This window comes from Kogia breviceps, chromosome 18 (assembly GCF_026419965.1).
Source record: "Kogia breviceps isolate mKogBre1 chromosome 18, mKogBre1 haplotype 1, whole genome shotgun sequence".
Lineage (NCBI taxonomy): Eukaryota > Metazoa > Chordata > Mammalia > Artiodactyla > Physeteridae > Kogia > Kogia breviceps.
In genome coordinates this window covers 43,446,568-43,467,452 of record NC_081327.1, presented here as the reverse complement: position 1 = coordinate 43,467,452, position 20,885 = coordinate 43,446,568, and the positions used below count along the sequence as shown (strand labels likewise).

Sequence of the window (20,885 nt, the reverse complement as noted above, 5' to 3'; positions counted from 1 at the left end):
AACTATTGACAGAAAATTGGCCAAAATTGACCTTAAAAAAAAAGAATATTTTTAGAGAAAAATTCCAAATAGCATATGTAGATACTCCCTTCTCTAGGAGGTGGAACTTAATTTCCCTCTGCTTGGATGTAGGCTGGGCTTAGTAACTTGATTCCAGTGAATAGAGAAGAATCTGTTAGTCCTTTTTTTTCTTCTTCTTTTTTATCACCCCATCCCCATCAAACACACACACAGACACACACATGAGCCTTTTTAGACATTTTTGCTTAACACCCTTCCCCACACTCCTGAGGAAATTTTTAATACCACAAATATACTTTATATCTGTTTATGTGTTATATGTATATCCATGTTTTATGCATGAAAAAGTAAATTTTCCCCCCAAGAATTTTTATTCATTTGGGGGCATTATAATAACCATCACAGAGAATGCATGGGAGAGAGTGTGGATAGGGAAAATTTCTAACTTACTCTGGAGGAAGCTGGCAGACACCACCTTAAACAAGTGATCAAAGTTAACATCACCAGTGGTGATAAGTCATGTTAATGCCATATACCCCCAGTATGATGAATTGTAAAGTGTACTCTGTGATAGTCTACCCAAAAGGATGTAACCCCAGTCTTATTGTGAGACAACATTAGACAAACCGAAAATGAGGGACATTCTATAAAGTAACTGACCAGCACTCTTCAGAAGTGTCAAGGTAATGAAAAACAAGGAAAGACTGAGAAATTATCACGGATCATTGAGACTAAGGAGACATGACCACTAATTGCAATGTGGTGTCCTAGATCGTATAAGGGAGCTCACTCTGCTATCTTTGTAACTTTTTTGTAAGTCTAAAATTATTCCAAAATTAAAAGTTAAAGAGCGTTAAAAAATTAAAAATCATTGTGTCATTTGTAGTCATTACATGAAAGTAATGGTGCAAATATTAAAAGAGAAATAAATATGTAGAGATTACTAGAATATGAACATTGAGCTAGGAGCCTGAGAATGTGAGTTTTCTATATATAATGTTAGTAAATGAAAAAATACGGTAGGTATAGTATTTATGAAATTTTGTGAGCCTATGATGCAGTATCTCATGACATCTATGCACAATTAACTCAGATGGTCCTGGATATAAGCAGAGTCACATGTATTCAAAACTGGCTGGAGAACCATAAAAAATATTGATAAAGCATAAATGGAAAATGTATCAAGTTGGGGAATATGTCTACGTGCTGCAGAGATCAGTGTTTTGTCCTATCTTATATAGCTGCTGCATTAATGATATAGAATAGGGAGTAAAATGAATGTTAATGGAATCCACAGATGATATTAAATTGGGAGGTGATGCAAACAACAGTAAGGGCAGCAAAGCAATATAAAGGTACCCAGAGAGCTTAGAAATATGGAGTGAAAACAGCAAAATGAGATTCTGCCTCTTCAAAATAGAAACTACAAGTGCTTTAGGAGGAAAACAATAAAAATAGGTATTCAAAGGGAGTGAAATCTGAAAGTCGTCAAATGGTCAAAAAGACCTAAGGGTGAAAATGAATAACAAAATAGATATGAATTTATGACATAGTGATTTTGAAGATTATGACTACGTATACTGCATGCCACAGAGAAAGAAAATAGTCCATTCTTCATACTTCTAGTAAAATGACATCAGGTAGACAGAACTCATTTTGTGTCAAGTTGGTACTTAACTGCTGTTGACAAAGGAGAAGTAGTAATAAAAATGATTAAGCCTTAGAACACTGCAGACAAGTATATTGATCTTCAGCAAATTGTACTGAGCTATTTTACTAGTCTTTCCATAGATAACTGCTGATCTACTTCATGTCCCATGTAGGTAACCTTTCCTTAGATATATAACTTATACTAAGCCTCAGAGCAGCTTCCCTAACTCTTTTTAATCTTCTCCCTTCTCTCCCAAATTAAATTTACAAATTGCTTCTTTCTAATATGTTCTTATTTTAATTTATATTAAATTATGTATAGGCTTCCTTGATTGCTTGTCAAAACTGACTTCTGCCTCTGTCACATCTACATCTCAATGCTGCAAGCCTTATTTCCAAATACATGCTTGTCCCCCCACCAGCAGCCATAGTACAAAGAGCATAAGGAAGAGTAACATCTGAGGAGAGTATTGGAATTGATATCTGAGTAAATAACAACCAAAATAAATAAACTACAGATCAGAATTCCATTAGCAAGGCAATATTCTAATGGTCACAGCATAAATCAGGTAGCCCCAAGATGTTATCAACCATTGGCAAGGAGTCTTTCAGAATAATAAATAAAGAAATCTCTTTTTCAGGATGACTACATATGCTTATTAAGTGTTATAAAATAGATGCTTTTTAAAAAGTTTGGTGTCTTTTTTAAACATTTTTATTCGAGTACGGTTGATTTACAATGTTGTATTAGTTTCAGGTGTACAGCAAAGTGAACCAGTTACACATACATATATATATATATATATATATATATATATATATATCCACTATTTTTAAGATTCTTTTCCCATATAGGCCATTACAGAGTATTGAGTACAGTTCCCTGTGTTATACAGTAGGTCCTTGTTGATTATCTGTTTTATATATAGTCGTGTGTATATGTTAATTCCAAACTCCTAATTTATCCCTCCCCACCCCCCCACCTTTTCCCTTTGACAACCATAAGTTTCTTTTTGAAGTCTCTGAGTCTGTTTCTGTTCTGTAAATAAATTCATTTGTATCATTTTTTAAGATTCCACATATGAGTGATATCATATGATATTTGTCTTTCTCTGTCTGACTGACTTCACTTAGTATGATAATCTCTAGGTCCATCCCTGTTGCTGCAAATGGCATTATTTCATTCTTTTTTAAGGCTGAGTAATATTCCCATGTATACATTTACCACATCTTCTTTATCCATTCCTCTGTAGATGGACTTATAGGTTGCTTTCATGTCTTGTCTATTGTAAGCAGCACTGCAGTGAACTTTGGGGTGCCATGTATCCTTTAGAACCATGTTTTTTTCCAGATATATGCCCAGGAGTGGGTTTGCTGGGTCATGTGGTAGCTCTATTTTTAGGTTCTTAAGGAACCTCCATACTGTTCTGTATAGTGGCTGTACCAATTTACATTCCCACCAACAGTGTAGGAGGGTTCCCTTTTCTCCACACCCTCTCCAGCATTTATTTTTTGTAGACTTCTTGATGATGGCCATTCTGACCAGTGTGAGGTGATACCTCATTATAGTTTTGATTTGCATTTCTTTAATAATTAGTGATGTTGAGTATCTTTTCATGAGTCTCTTGGGCATCTGTATGTCTTCTTTGGGGAGATGTCTATTTAGATCTTCTGCCCATTTTTTAACTGGGTCCTTTGGGTTTTTTTTTGAAATAGAGCTGCAGGAGCTGTTTGTATATTTTGGAGATTAATCCCTTGTCGGTCGCTTCATTTGCACATATTTTTCTCCTGTTCTGTGGGTTATCTTTCCATTTTCTTTATGGTATGCTTTGCTATGCAGAAGCTTTGAAGTTTAATTAGATCCCATTTTGTTATTTTTGTTTTTATATTCATTACCCTAGGAGGTGGATCCAGAAAGATATTGCTGTGATTTATGTCAAAGAGTGTTTTGCCTATGTTTTCCTCTAAGAATTTTATAGTATCCAGTCTTACATTTAGGTATTTAATCCATTTTGAATTTATTTGTGTGTATGGTGTTAGAGAATGTTCTAATTTCATTCGTTTACATGTAGCTGTCCAGTTTTCCCAGTACCACTTACTGAAGAGACTGTCTCTTCTCCATTGTATATTCTTGCCTCCTTTGTTGTATGTTAATTGACCATAGGTGTGTGGTTTTATTTCTGGGCTTTCTACCCCTTTGTGTTGATCTATATTTCTGTTATTGTGCCAGCACCATACTGTTTTAATGACTAACTTTGTAGTATAGACTGAAGTCAGGGAGTCTGATTTCTCCATCTCCGCTTTTCTTTCTCAGGATTGCTTTGGCTATTTGGGGTCTTTTATGTTTCCATACAAATTGTAAAAATTTTTGTTCTAATTCTGTGAAAAATGTCACTGGTAATTTGATAGGGATTGTGTTCAATCTGTAGATTGCCTTGGGTAGTCATTTTCTCAATATTGATTCTTCCAATCCAAGAACATGGTATATCTCCATCTGTTTGTGTTATCTTTTATTTCTTTCATCAGTATCTTATATTTTTCTTAGTGCACATCTTTTGCCTTTTTAGGTAGGTTTATTCCTCAGTCTTTTATTCTTTTTGACGTGATGGTAAATGGGATATTTTTCTTAATTTCTTTTTCTGATCTTTTGTTAGTGTATAGGAATGCAAGAGATTTCTGTGTGTTAATTTTGTATCCTGCAACTTTATCAAATTCATTGATGAGCTCTAGTAGTTTTTTGGTAGCATCTTTAGGATTTTCTATGTATAGAATCATGTCAAGTGCAAACAGTGACAGTTTTACTTCTTCTTTTCCAATTTGGATTCCCTTTATTTCTTTTTCTTCTCTGATTACTATGGCTAGGACTTCCAAAACTATGTTGAATAATAATGGTGAGTGTGGACATCCTTGTTCCTGATCTTACAAGAAATGCTTTTAGTTTTTCACTATTGAGAATGATTTTTACTCTGTGTTTGTCATACTTGGCCTTTATTGAGGTAGGTTCCTTCTGTGCCCACTTTCTGGAGAGTTTTTCTCATAAATGGGTGTTGAATTTTGTCAAAAGCTTTTTCTGCATCTATTGAAATGATCATATGGTTTTTCTTCTTCAATTTGTTGATGTGGTGTATCACACTGATTGATTGGCAGATATTGAAAAATCCTTGCATCCCTGGGATATATCCCTCTTGATCATGGTGTATGATTCTTTTAATGTGTTGTTCGATTTGATTTGCTAGTCTTTTGTTGAGGATTTTTTTGTCTATGTTCATCAGTGATATTGGCCTGTAATTTTCTTTTTTTTTTTTTTGTATTAGGCTGATGGTGACCTCATAGAATGAGCTTTGGAGTGTTCCTTCCTGTGCAGTTTTTTGGAATAGTTGCAGAAGTGTAGGTGTTAACTCTTCTCTGAATGTTTGATAGATTTCACCTGTCAAGCCATCTGGTCCTGGGCTTTTGTTTGTTGGAAGATTTTTAATCACAGTTTCAATTTCAGTACTGGTGATTGGTCTCTTCACTTTTTAAATTTCTACCTGGTTCAGTCTTGGAAGGTTGTACCTTTCTAAGAATTTGTCCGTTTCTAGGTTGTCCATTTTATTGGCATATAGTTACTTGTAGTAATCTCTTACGATCTTTTGTATTTTTGTTGTGTCCATTATAACTTCTTTTTCATTTCTAATTTTATTGATTTGAGTCCTCTCCCTTTTTTTCTTGATGAGTCTGGCTAAAGTCTTATCAATTGTGTTTATCTTTTCAAAGAACTACCTTTTAGTTTGATTGATATTTGCTATTGTCTTCTTTGTCTCTATTTCATTTATTTCTGCTCTGATCTTTATGATTTCTTTCTTTCTCCTTTGTGTTTTATTTGTTCTTCTTTCTGTAATTGCTTTAGTTGTAAGGTTAGGTTGTTTATTTGAGATTTTTCTCGTTTCCTGAGGTAAGATTGTATTGCTATAAACTTCCCTCTTAGAACTGCTTTTGCTGTGTCCCATAGGTTTTGGATTGCCATGTTTTTCTTGTCAGTTGTCTCTAGGTATTTTTTGATGTCTTCTTTGATTTCTTAAGTGATCCATGGGTTATTTAGTAACATATTGTTTAGCCATCATGTGTTTGTGTTTTTTAGTTTTTTTTTCCTCTGTATTTGGTTTCTAATCTCATACTGTTGTGGTCGGAAAAGATGCTTCATATGTTTTCAATTTTCTAAAATTTACTGAGACTTGATTTTTGACCTAAGATGTGATCTATCCTAAAGAAACTTCATTTGCACTTGAGTAAAAAGTATATTCTGCTGCTTCTGGATGGAATGTCTTACAAATATCAATGAAGTCTATCTGGTCTAATGTGTCATTTAAGGCTTGTGTTTCCTTATTAATTTTCTGTTTGAATGATCTGTCCATTGATGAAAGTGGGGTGTTAAAAGTCCCCCACTATTATTGTACTACTGTCAATTTCCCCTTTTATGGCTGTTGGCATTTGCCTTATATATTAATGCCATATATATTGTGGTGTTTCTATGTTGGGTGCATATATATATATACAGTTGTTATATCTTCTTGGATTTATTTCTTGTGTAATGTCCTTCCTTGTCTCTTGTAGCAGTCTTTATTTTAAAGTCTGTTTTGTCTGATATGAGTATTGCTACTCTCGCTTTCTTTTGATTTCCATTTGCATGGGATATCTTTTTTCATCCCCTAACTTTCAGTCTGTATGTGTCCGTAGATCTTAAGTGGGGTTTTTTGTAGACAGAATGTATATGAGTCTTGTTTTTGTATCCATTCAGCCATTCTATGTCTTTTGGTTGGAACATTTAATGCATTTACATTTAAGATAATTATCGATACGTATGTACCTATTGCCATTTACGTAATTGCTTTGGGCTTGTTTTTATAGGTCTTTTTTCTTCCCTTCCTCTTTTGTTCTCATCTCTAGTGGTTTGATGACCATCTTTAGTTTTGTGTTTGGGTTGCTTTTTCTTTTTTGTGTGTGTATCTATTGTAGTTTTTTGGTTTGCATTTCCTATGAGGTTTTGATAAAGCAGTCTATGTACAAGGTGGTTTTAAGTTGCTGGTCTCTTATTTTCAAATGCTATTTCCGTTTCCTGCATTTGTTCTCTCCTTGTCTCACGGTTGCTGGTTTTGTTATCATATTTGTGTATGGCTGATTTCCTGCTTTTGCTATATCTTTGCCTTTATGCGTGAGCTTTCCCACTTGTGATTTTCTTGTTACTAGTTGTGGCCTCCTTACGTTTTCTTCCCCTGCGTAGAGAAGTTCCTTTAGTATTTGTTGTAAAGCTGGTTTGGTAGTGCTGAGTTCTCTTAGCTTTTGCTTATCTGTAAAGCTTTTGATTTCGCCATCAAACATGAATGAGAGCCTTGCTGGGTAGAGTATTCTTGGTTGTAGGTTTTTCCCTTTCATCACTTTAAATATATCATGCCACTCCTTTCTGGCATGCAGAGTTTCTGCTGAAAAACTAGCTAATGACTTTATGGGGATTCTCTTGTATGTTATTTGCTGCTTTTCCCTTGTTGCTTTTAATATTGTTTTTTGTATTTAATTTTTGTTAGTTTGAGTAATATGTGTCTTGGCGTGTTCCTCCTTGGGTTTATCGTGTATGGGACTCTCTACACTTCCTGGATTTGGGTGAATATTTTTTTCCCCATGTTAGGGAATTTTTTCACAACAATCTCTTCAAATATTTTCTCAGGCCCTTTCTCTTTTTCTTCTTCTTCTAGGACCTGTATAATTCGATTGTTTGTGCTTTTAATGTTGTCCCAGAGATCCTTGAGAGTGTCCTCATTTCTTTCCCTTCTTCTTTCTTTATTCATTTCCACAGCAGTGATTTCCACCATTCTGTCTTCCAGCTCACTTATCCGTTCCTCTGCCTCAGTTATTCTGCTATTGATTCCTTCTAGTGTATTTTTCATTTTAGTTATTGTAGTGTTCATCTCTTGTTTCTTTGTTCTTTAGTTTTTCTGTGTCTTTTTAAAACATTTCTTGTATCTTCTCAATTCGTGCCTCTATTCTCTTTCTGAGACCTTGAATCATCTTTACTGTCATTACTCTGAATTCTTTTTCAGGTAGGTTGCCTATATTGTCTCTTTATTTATTTATTTATTTGTTTGTTTATTTATGGTTGTGTTGGGACTTTGTTGCTGTGCACGGGCTTCCTCTAGTTGCAGTGAAAAGGGGCTACTCTTCGTTGTGGTGCACGGGCTCCTCACTGCAGTGGCTTCTCTTGTTGCGGAGCATGGGCTTTAGGTGCACGGGCTTCAGCAGTTGTGGCTCGCGGACTGTAGAGTGCAGCTCAGTAGTTGTGGCACACCGGCTTAGTTGCTCCATGCATGTGGGATCTTCCCAGGCCAGAGCTTGAACCCATGTCCCCTGCATTGGCAGGCGGATTCTTAACCACTGCGCCACCAGGGAAGCCCCTCTATATCATCCTTAATTTAGTAATTCTTGAAGGTTTTTATCTTTTTCCTTTGCCTGCAACATATTTCTTTGTTCATCTCATTTTGTCTAACTTACTGTGTTTTTGGTCTCCTTTCTACAGGCTGCAGGATTGTAGTTCCTCTTTCGTCTGGTGTCTGCCCCCTGGTGGGTGAGGTTGGTCCAGAGACTTGTGCCATTATACCTTTGATAGGGGGTTTGACTGATGTTTTGGTGACCAGAGCCTACCCTGGATATTGAGCGGGGCATCCCCTTTGCTCTGTGGTTGTCACTGCCCTGTGAGGGGAAGGTTCTATTCTCTAATTGTTGGAGTAGAGGCCCCATATCTGTTTCTTAGCTTTCCTTCTGATCTGCAGTGCAAGGTAGGTGGGATTGGAGCACTCCCACTGGGAGAGAAACCACTGGGTATTCCTCCTTTGGAGCTCTTCACTTGTGAATGTGCTCTGTTGTGTCCTCTTTCACCCATTGTGTGGGCTCACAAAGTACACTGTTGTTGACCCTGCTCTCAGTCCAACCTTATCTGTGGGTATGCTGGCAGTTGGCCCTGGTGACTCTCAGGCATTGTTTTCACCAAGCCACCAGTGCATATCCACTGAGGTCAGGTCCCAGGACTGCAGTAGTTGTACACCTGGACCCACAGTGGAAGCTATGGAGGCAGCTCAGACTCTGGCTTTGCCAAACCTCTGTGCGTTCGTGCCCCCAAAGCCCACAGCTGCAAAAGCCAGACATGTCCCAGCTGCAGGAGCACTTGTCCTTTTGGATGTTTCACAGGTGGTGAATTTAGGAGACCGTCTGGGGAGGTGTAACTCCGTGGTTTGTGCAGCTGTGAGGAGAGATTTCAGCTCTTCTTCCTTAGTCACAGGGCCCTTGGGGCTCAGCTCTGATTTCAACCCCACCTCTGCCTGTATTCCTTACACTGGAGTCTGCTCCAGAGGTTGCCGGAGCACAGGAGCCCATCAGGCAGGAAACAGCCAAGGAGGCAATTGGGGTGAGTGAGCCACCCGGGCTAGAGGGTGCTAGGGTAGCGATTGGAATGCACGAGCCCATCAGGCGGCAGTGAGGGTGAGTGGACCGCCCAGGCAGGATGGTGCTGGGATAGTGAGTGGTGGGGAAGGGGGTACGGTGCAGAGGGGGTGATGCCAGTGGCATGCCAGCCGGCTACTGTGGGAGCCCTCCCTGGTTGCCCATGGAGACGGGGCAGCATGTGAGGAGAGAAGCTGCAGTGGCAGCCCCTGCTTTGCTCATCACTCAACAATGGCACTTCGCTTCTGTGGCCATTCGGGCTTCCTCCACGAGCATTTCCAGTTGCAGAACTCCTCACTCCCATCCCCTTAGGCTGTCTCCTCACAGCCAACAGTGGTCCCCTCCCAGGTCTGCTCTCCAAGCCCCATGTTCCAGCACCCTGCCCCTGTGTGCACTGGCAGACACCCTTCTCAAGCTGGGGTGTGCAGGGCTGTGGCACTGACCATCTGTGTAAGTCTCAGTCTGTCCTGTCTGCCACAGGCCGGTTGCTGGGCTCTCCTCCGAGCCTCTGAAGCTCCCCTTCTGTCCCCGCTGATCTCCCCACCAGGGAGAGAGCTTCCTGAAATGCGGGAACCTCTGCTCACTTCCAGTTCCCCACCAGGGGTGCAAGTCCTGTTCCATTTCCTCTCCTCTTCCTCTTCTCTTCTTTCTTTTATCCTACCCAGTTATGTGGGGATCTTTCTTGTCCTTTTAGGTGTCCTCTGCTAACGTTCAACAGGTGCTCTGTTAGAATTGTTCGATATGTAGGTGTATTCTTGATGCGTTTGTGGGGAGAGATGAACTCCACGTCCTCCTCCTCCTCCACCATCTTGGAAAGTCTTGATGCTTTTTAAAAGTTTTCTCAAAATGAAAAAGTCTGTATGAGCCTTCATTTTGTATGATTTTAGAATAAGAATACTTCTTTAACGTTTTCACTTAAAAATATTCATAATCATGAGAGCACACATAATGTTTAAGCTCAGTAAGTTCCAGGTGGCAGCAAATATATGAGAATCAATGAGTGTAAAGGAATATTTGAGATCTTGTCTCAAACTCCTCATTTTATACCTAACATCGTGGAGAGCACAGAGTTGAAGGAAAGACCACCCCCACATGGTTGGTGAAAGGATGTTAGACCATAAAATAAATTGATTTTTTGGTTTTTGAGAAACTGAGGAGAATCCTACACTGGATGGAAGACTGCACCAAATCATTTCTAAGGTCCCTTCTCATGCTTTGAGGATATTTTGTGTTAGTCGTTTGGCTACTTGAACACCTGTAAGAACAAACACAATTCGGTTGTTTTGAAATCTTTACAAAACAAGATAGAATATCACCCATTCATTTCTTTCAGTACACCTCCCCGCTGTTAGAGAACAGCTCTTCAAAATAAAATATAGCAAATATCACATATAATATACAGCAAGAATATATAAAGTACAATAAGAACTCCCTTAATTTGGGTTCTAGTTGCCTTGGTGGTATGCTTGGTATTACATTATTCATTATTAGAAAGCCTAATCTTAACTCTCATTAAATTCAGAACTCCAAATACCAGAAGGATGGAGAGGTTAAAAGGTTATACATAAACACCTTTATCATTAATGCTTTGAAAAACTTCATGATAAGAAATAAAAAAGGGGCATGATGCTTCTATACCTGAACAGTTCATACTGTTCATTATTGTCTTAGATATTTTTATAGCAAACTCCAAGAAGACACCTTCTTTATATTCCTGAGGTAACTCTGTCATAATTTTATTCTCACCCATCTGTCAGAGGCATAGCTGTCATTTCTACAGTCACTTCAACAACAGATAGTAAACTGATCATATCCACCAATTAAAAGCATAGAAGAATCTGGTTTACTAATTTTGCTCATCTAGAATGTAATTAGTTTCTTTAGCAAGCTTCATATTCCTCAATATCCTTGTCATCCTAGATGCCATTAGTTATTATTTAAAAATTTTTATTTAGTCTTAACATCTGTATCGCTTCCTTAGAAACTAAGACTATTCCCTTGACCATGAGTTCTTTGCTGCCTAGCATGTCTTTTTATCTTGAAATCTTTCACCATGTTATAGTCAAAATATTAGGAGCCATTTTGACTACTTATAGTTGGGAAGGGCTCCTGATCTTAGGTAGGGTCAATTATCTTTCATTTTAATCATTTCCCTAATATTCTTCATTAAAATGACAGCCGTGAATTCTGGCCTTTACCAGCTTCCTGTATTTCCATCAAATAATTTTTATGATGGATTGTTAAACAGAAAAACTGAGCAGCAAGATGTTTGTTACAATTGAATGCAAACTTGGTTAAACAGTAGTGAAATTAAATTGTTGAACTGTTTCCTTTGCTTTTTACAGGAGCAAGAGTTTATTAGTCCATTTCAATTTGCAAATTTCCAGATTTCTCTGGATTTTCCTTTAATCTTTTATCATGGTAGGTGATAGATTTCTGTTATTTGTTCTACCACCTGGAAGCACCTTTGAAAAGAAGTATTGAGTAGTCCTCCTGACTCTTCGGATTTCATCCTAAGACCCATTTAGCCTATGACTTTTGATCCTCTCCATAATAAACCAGTCAAAATCCATATCCACCCTCTAAGAGTCTTAAGATTTCTCTGTGTGTTTCATTCACTCTGAAGCTTAGCTATCATTGTCCGTTTTCGTCATCCTTCCTGCTTTACTCGAGCTGTCATCACCTGTGATATATTGATCTTTATATAGGCGTGGATTGGGATAATCTCATGTAACTCTGGCATCTTTAAATAAACTCTATATTGTTAAAATGTATTTTACATTTGTAAACTTCAAGATAGGTTTTGGTTAAATATAGAATATGTTTATTTCCAACATCCTTACTACTGCCAAGTATAACACAAGCTCTGGATTCTTTATAATGTGCACAAAGATGAGAAATACTCTCTTTTTGCTACTACAGTAATTCTGAAGTTGTAAAACTTCAGTCCTGACAACAGTTAAAATACACAAACACTTGTATGTACATCTCTGATTTAGAAATAAAGACCTAAGGGGAAAAGGAGTTGGTATGATATAGGTCAAGAAATTTGCTGCTAGACCTGGATTTTTTGGATTCTGATGTTGGTTTTTCATGTAGATTTTGGTAGAATATGTTCCAACATTCCATTCTGAATATAATCAATATAGTCATAATGTATAAACAGGCTTTATGATATAAGTATAACATGAGACTTGCCATACTTTATCATACCTATAGCTGAACCAGCATGGTACTCAGTTTCCAGAAGTAATGCCAAAGTATATTTGTGGGAATCACTAGTTGTTCACCACCCTTCAAATCTCAGAAAGTTAGAGATTATGGATCTGATGTTCATGATATGTGTAAATTTTTTTTCTAATTTATCAGGTCCTACTACTGCTTTTGGGTAATGAATTAAGTTTAGGAACCATAGTTATTACATAAATTTACATTACCTTACTATATGGGTTTGTCCTAGATTCTGAAAAGTATTTTTAGGGAATATTTGGAAGATGATGGGGGATATTTTCTTGTTACTTTTATGAAAATTAAGATTAGAATTACTGATTGCCTCATTTTGTCTAGTTATTTCAGAAATTCATCATTTTAAAGATATGATTACTATTTCACTTTAACAAATAGGTAATTTGTTTTGGGTCTGGCTCTTCCATTTTTGTCTTCATCTTTTATGTTACTCAGCTGTTCTGTCTCTTCAGAGAATCTCCCTAAGAATTTTTTGCTAACTACAATTATTGCTGCTTATTTTTCATATTTTTATTTAGAACCAAATATTAATTATGGAATTGTCCTAATTATGACATTAGATTTCCATTCTATTATTATTGTCATTCACATATTCTATTCGTGACATGAGATCTCTACACTCTTTTTTGTATTATTGTAATCCACTTCCTATACTAAGTAGAAAAAAAGCAAGCAAGTACTCCAAACTTTGAGTTACAAAATGTAACACCATTTAGATCGTTTGGAAAACTGCATCTAGTGTTTATCTTCTAATCTTTTCATCATAATTTGAATTCACTGAGTTATTGTTACTTTCCTTTATAGGGATGTTGACATTTATTAAAGGTATTCATAATAGAATCTATAATAGCTTTCAAATTGGTGTCCCCATTTAGATTTCTGAAGCATCCCTGAGTTCTACAAATATCTCTAAATGCCAGTTTTAAAAAGTTTTCTTTTTTCTTCCCAACTCATTTCCTCCCAAACTACTCTATCTTTTCCACAAACTTTTGATAAGAAATTTCAAAAGAGTCTCATCTTTTCCTTGCGCATAAAATCTAGGCGTAGGATATGTGTTCCGTTAACTTAAAAAAAAAGTCAATGCTTAGTTTAGACACTGATAAAAAGGGAAAGTAATGTAGGGTTTAACTCCATTTCTCATAGTTTTTCTATTATTATTCCTTTCACCAGAGATGACTATTCCTCATTCCTGGCTTATTAATCAAACTCTAACGTACGGTATGATGAGCTTTTAGTTCACTTTCTTTTGCACTCAGTTCATTACAACTGCATGTAATCAGGCAATATGTGACCAAAATGAAATGCTGAGACTTCAGTGTCACCTTTACAGACTCTGTCATATAGAAATCAGCCCATACTTTTATTTTCTTGGAATCTGTTCATTATCACAAGAGGTTTTTAAAATAATAAGTCAGTATTGCAAAATGCCTCATGATATCCAAGTATTCCTGCTCTCTCCATTCTAAATTGTCATTAAGTAAATTCCAAGTTTTATGAAAAGCCTATATGGTTTATTTGATAAGGATTATTTAGGAAAAATTCAGGTTGCTAGTAATCAATTAGTCGTCTTTCTCTTCGCTCTTTACATATGAATTAGCAATGAGTTTATAGTTTTCATGGAACTTATGCCAGGCTATGTAACACAAGGTTTCAAATTCTGTTATCTTGAGATTATGGAAGTAGAATCTTTTTGTCTGTCTGTTTTTTGTTTGTCCTTTGATAATGGGTTTAACACTGGACTCCAAGATTAATTATGGTTGTTCCATAGTTTCATTCTTGAGACTACATACAAAACTGTAGATTTAAATATAATTACATAAATTGTTCTTTACAATCTCCTTATTAACCCTTTAGGTTTATAGTTTTTTTCAACTTTTGGGTGCAGTTGCTGGTGTCTTGTATAATGTTCTTAATTTTCTTATTATTAACCTTTTTACAGAAAGTTAATCAAAAGAGCTATTTAACATTCCTGCCAGATCTCACTTTTTGTGCTTTGTAGTGTCCTATCCCACTCTGTTCTGAATCTATTTTTAATCCTTTTTGATTTCCTTTAACTATTGAGCATTATTTTGTTTTGGATTTTGTCTCCTGTTTTAAGTCTGCTTTCCTTGATGATTAGCATATTATGTCTTTTCATTCTCCCCTTTTCTATTTCCTATACAGTTTCTTAAATTCATTTCTCATTTATTCATTTCATTTATAATATTCTTCATTTTAACTGTATGCTTTTCAAAAAGCATACAGTTGTAACTGCAACCCTCCTTTACATCATAAATTTGATTAATTTGTGGCTACAACCCCCAAGTTTTTTCCTGCCTTTAAATACACTTTCATTTATCTTTAGAGGTTAAAAACTCAAGATTAAAGACAAGCCATGGGCAACTGATAAAAGGGAATTTATGCCAGTTTGGGAGTGGCGGAAATTGGGCTAGCATTATAGTTCCTCCTAGAGCTACTTGGTGGACTTTGTTAACCCAAATAGTTATTCAGTGCATCACTTATACTGGCACTTATATCTGCCTGTGCTTTTTATCACAACTCTTGCTCTTAAAACTGAGTTGCTTTGACTTGGAGGATCATTGTATATTCCTCCATAAGCATATCTCAACTCCTAAAGATTGCTTAAAAGGAGGAAGGACTGGAGGTACCCTAGTCATGACAAGTAGTTCAGATCTGAAAGATACACACTATTCAAAATGCTTCACTTTCTTTCTGAAACACATTATGATCTCATTAGAAGTGGTTTCACTGAAGCAAAAATGCTTAGGTTTGCATCTCTCCATTGTTTAAGGCTAACTCTGTAGACCTGGTATCACATTATCAGTGTTCTGTCCTTGAACCATAGCAGATTGTGCTCCAGAGTCACCTAGCAATATGTTCAGCTTCTTAGCTGTTCACGTCTCCTCTTATCCTACAGTTTATTTTGGGTGGGCTATATCATTTAACAAGTCTTGTTAATTATTACTTTATAGGTTCACTTTCAATTTGCAATTATAAAATAAACATTTTTGTTTACAAAAAATGTATTTACCCAGATATTTAAAGCCATACTGATAATTGGGGTTTATTTTTCCAAAGAGTAAGAATTCTTGAATAAAATTTTGAGAGAATGAAAACAAATTCTACAATTCTATATTTATATAATACCACTCTCATGGACAAACAAAAATGGAGAGAGAAAAAAAATAGCAGCTTTTAAAAGAATAAATGAGAAGAATAAAGTCTGAAGAAAAGACAGAAATCAAGAACAGTGATTTCCGTCACAGTTAATCTAAAGCCTTGTAAATAAAATTGAGGACAGTTGATAGATTAGAAGAATAAAGAACAGAAATAATATTTTACAGTAAGATTAGTTTACTTGGAGGGTACCTAGTACTTGTGGAAAGTGTAAAGGATGTGGAAGAGAGAAGGCATAGAGAAAACACTAAATTATCTTTCAGGATTTTAAATTATTTCTGCAGATCCTATTACAGTAGAGGGTTGAAAAAAGGCCACAGAACAAATCATACGAATTCCTGTTTCCAGCTGTCCACCAATCACTAAAGAAAACTGGGAAAGGCAATAAAAGATGTATTCATGTCCCATTCATCACTATGTCACCATCAGCTGCAGATGATGTTTAGCAACACTGCAGAGCTAAAATTTGATACAAATTAGCATGTACTTCTGGATTTCTGTTATTTTCCCTTCCACCAATTCAGAATAACTCAGGCTTTTCCTCTTATTTTCCTAAAGAAAACATCATCTGATTCATTTTCTTTTAGACAAATTTTCAAAATGTAAGAGTGAGTTTTTGTTCTTGCACCAGAGTTAATATTGAGTTTGTGGTATAATTTTTTGAAAGGCAACCCCTGTTCTTCTATTCCATTGCTTCCTCTAGCTTTAGTAATAAAATGTCACAACTTCCTAGACATGTTCGTTAAACTGCCCTACTTTCATTCTTAGTATTTTGAGCGGACCAAGCAGAAAACAATAAACTGGTGGTAAAATTGAGTGTAAGCTTCAGTATAAAGTATGTAAGGTGTGTGTGTGTGTGTGTGTATTTTGAACCAGAGACTGAACCATAAGCAGAAATCATCAGATGATGAGTATAAATGTCAAAGTTGAATAAGAACCCCATACCCAAATAACAAGTTTAGTTACTAAGCAAGAGCTATTTGGGATAGTCTAATGGGCAAGAATAGAATTATCTATGTACCAATTTTCCCATTCAATTCAATAATCTTGCTTTCATATTTACAAAACTAAAATTTGAAATTACATTTTTGCTAAATGAATGCTTTTCCCTTACTATCCAAGGAATGCTCAAAGCAAAATTTTGAGAGAAGAGGTCAGAAAAATGTCATTGATATAGTCCCACTCATCACATGGTTAAGACAACAATAACTTCACTGCTTGTACTTCAAAAACAGTTTTTATAGAGCCCTTGAACTACTTTATCAGTAAGTGGTTTCTCTCTCAATTTTGTAATAAGTTCTATTCCAAAAGCACAGAGTAGGAAAAATAATTTAAATATTTTATATTAAAGAACATGCCATAAAATTAACATTTTCTGAAACATGTCCGTGATCTCCTGGAAGAAAACCTATGGTAAATGTATTAGTTCATCAATTTTTTTTTTCTAATTTTATTCCTTGTTGGCTTCTTCCTTTTATCCCTATTTCAATCTTTATTCTGTCTGGTAGGAATATGGATGTCTATCAGAACTTTAATTCTCAATCTTACCTTCTATCATTTCTTTTTTATTATCTTTTGGTTAGTAATCTGTAGTGTCAAAATATGTTATGCCACAAGGAAATTGTTGTATCCAGTATTATGGCAGTAAGGAATATGGAAGTCACAAAGATCGAAGCAATAATTGTATTTATTGGTTGGTCATTGCTCCTATGGAAAAGCAGAAATGTTTAAAGGCTTGCAGATTTCTAAAATACATCTGTGAGCTCGTTAAATACAATGATTTCCATATTTGGAATGCTCCATGTAAAATCCCTTTGAAAATACCATGCCAGCTAAATGTTTACTATACCACGAAAATTCGATGATTTGATAATTTACATTAAATGGACCTCTTAAAGCAGATCTTGTATTTCAAGGATAGGAGGGGTTGTTTTTATTACTATTGAGAAATAATTGACATATAAAATTAGTTTTAGCTGTACAACATAATGATTTGACATTTGTATATATTGCAAAATGATCACTATGATAAGTTTAGTTAACAACCATCACCACACATAGTACTGTATTTTTTTCTTATGATGAAAAATCTTAAGATCTATACTCTTAACAACTTTCAAATATACGATAGAGTATTATTAGCTATAGTCACCATGCTGTATATTATATCCCCAGGACTTATTTATATCTGGAAATTTGTGCCTTTTGTCCTCCTTCACCCATTTTGCCCCCCCATTTTCCCCAAATCTGGCGACTACCAATCTGTTCTCTGTATCTATGAGGTTGTTTTTAAGATTCTTTGTATAAGTTGAATTACATTGTATTTGTCTTTCTCTTTCTGAATTACTTCACTTAGCATGCCCTCAATGTCCATCCATATTGTTGTAAATGTCAATATTTTCTAATTATTTATGGCTGAATAATGTGTATATATATCACATTTTCTTTATCCTTTCATCTGATGATGAACACTTAGGTTCTTTCCACATCCTTGCTATTGTAAATAATGCTTCAGTGAACACTGGGGTGCGTATATCCATTTGAGTTAGTGTTTTCATTTCCTTTAGATACATACCCAGAAGAGTAATCACTAGATATATTTCTATTATTTGTTTTTTGAGGAACATCCATACCCCTTTTCCAGAGTGGTTGCACCAATCTAAATTTCCAACAACAGTGCACAAGTGTTCCCTTGTCTCTGCATCCTTGCCAATACTTGTTATTTGTCTTTTTTTTTTTTTTTTTTTTTTTTTTTTTTTTTTGCGGTACGCCAGCCTCTCACTGCCGCAGCCTCTCCCGTTGCAGAGCACAGGCTTCGTACGCGCAGGCCCAGCGGCCATGGCTCACGGGCCCAGCCGCTCCGCGGCATGCGGGATCCTCCCGGACCGGGGCACGAACCCATGTCCCCTGCATTGGCAGGCGGACTCCCAACCACTGCGCCACCAGAGAAGCCCTGTTATTTGTTTTTTTGATGATAGCTGTTCTAATGGGTATGAGGTTATATCCTTGCGGTTTTGATTTGCATTTCCCTGATGGTTAGTGATGTTGAGCATCCTTTCATGTACCTGTTGGCCATCTGTATATCTTCTTTGGAAAAATGTCTGTTCAGATCCTGTATCCATTTTTCAATCATATTGTTTATTTTTGTGATTGAGTTGTATGAGTTTTTTAAATATATTTTGAATATTAAACCCTTATCAGATATATGATTTAAATATTTTCTCCCATTCAGTAGGTTGCCTTGCATGGGAGTTTTAGAAAGTGCTGTATACTGTCATTAGTGTGTCATTCTATATGCTATCCCAAAATATTGAACACAACATCCAGGATATTTTTAAAAAGACTGAATAGAAGAAACATGCAATTGTGAGATATGTAGGCTAATGCAATAAATCAGGTTATTCACAAGTATATTATAAAGTGAGTAAAGTTGGTAGGACAAATTTTCTGACCCTTAAGTGTCCTACCTGCTTTTACCTTATTTATTTATGTGAAAAGGGACATTTCTAAAACAAGATTCTGACTACCAATCCTGACAGTTTGGTGGATATGTTAACCTGAAAACTGCTATCAAATATTTCTGGGTAAACTATTTTAAAAATCCTTTTGAATGCATAAATGGATTAATATGAAAGTAAGAAAAACTATATTCCAGGGGCCGAAAACAAAGATTATAAAGAAATTGAGTAAGCATGAGCCAACATGTAGCTGCCTGGAGCAGTTTGCCAGTCTCAGTACCCAAGGATTTAAAGTTTTAAGTGCCATGTAGGACTTGGAGCTGTGAAAGGCACAGAATTGTAGCTAAGATTACCATATACAAAAGTGAAATCCTCTAAGACATCTCAGGTGAGAGGGAGGACATTTAAAAAATCTTCTTTTGGGGACAGTAAGAGCTGAAGAAAAGTTGTGCAACTAGCCTTGGGCTCTGGATTAAGAGGATTGGGAGAGAGACAAAGAAACAGAGAAAATAAATATCTAGTTTCTCCTTAGTATCCATTGCCACAGACTTACCCTCATTTTGATTTGGGATCAAATTTACCTTGCTTGCATTGTTCAGGAATTCCCAGACTAAGAAACTGTCATAAAAAGTCAACCTAGGCTGGAAAGATCCCCGTAGCACCTATAAAAATCAAAAGCAAAAATTTTGGAGAGACATACCCTCATCCAGGGATTCTCAAAAACAGAACCCCAGTAAAAGTGAGTGCATAACCCAAACTTAGAAAAGAAAGTAGTCCATCTTAAGAATCAACAGGCACAACATAGCAGTAGCAGACGCTCAAGAATTTCCAATAATAGCATTATTAGAGAATATAAAATAACTGTTCTAAATACTTAAAGATAGAAATAATGGAAAACATGAGAAAAGAACAGATAGTATCAAATATCCAGGCAGAGTTTTTTAAAAACAACTTAGATAAAAAATTAAATTGATTTTTAAAAAAGATTAAGTTCATTGAAATCAAGATTTATGTTCAAATACAAAGAGTCTGAAACTTCCTAAGAGACAAAAATAATTTCCTTCTGTGTTGAACAGTGAGATTCCTTATAGACACTATTTTTTTACTCAAACCACATGCCATTTTGCCAGTGACTTCTGGATCTCCATGTGACTCTCATAACCTCTGAGAGCAAACTTACTGAGTTCTAGCAAATCCCAAGCCGGCATGCCTTGTGTTAGTTACACTGAATAGCCTCTTCAAAGTAAACCACACAACAGTGATGTTGATCCTGTTAGATTAAGACAAATTAAAAATCTAATACATAGTTTTGCTGTCAGGTCCTAAAGGTCAAAGGTCAATATAGTATATTGCAATAAGGCCATAGGTTACCAATGCCCCAATATTGTATCAGAATAAACCAAATAGGGATGAAACATTCAGCAGTAGCCCATAAATCTATTAGCAGTGAACTGTCAATGTCCTATATACCAGGGTAATTTGTTAATTCAGAGCTGGGTCTCTCTTTTCACTAGACCTTGTAAACTCCTTTCTGAAATATCAATAAACCATCTGCTTTGACTTGTTAATCAAATGACTTTATTCAGTCCAAAGCAATTTTTTCCTAATAAAAACAGAGTATTTATCTCCATGGCTATAAAAGAGGATTGTTTTCAACTGTTCACTTATAGTTAAGAAGCACATTTAGTTTGGATTGATTTCCAATGCTTCAGTCATATCTTGTCACTTTCCATTTCTTACACACAACATCTCAGTTTAGCCATTTAGGAAAGGAAAAACAGTCAAATTCTGAATGCGGTACAGGGCCAGTGCACAAAAACTGGGGAATAAGTTTGAGAGAGAAAAGAACTCATCCAAAATAATTGT

At 35.9% G+C, this 20,885-nt stretch overlaps 1 long non-coding RNA gene across 10 annotated transcripts in view; it reads left to right on the top strand.

Moving 5' to 3' along the window:
* Window positions 1-20,885, top strand: part of LOC131744416 (uncharacterized) — a 198,617-nt gene that overhangs the window by 14,379 nt on the left and 163,353 nt on the right. The gene's annotated exons all lie outside the window — the stretch shown is intronic.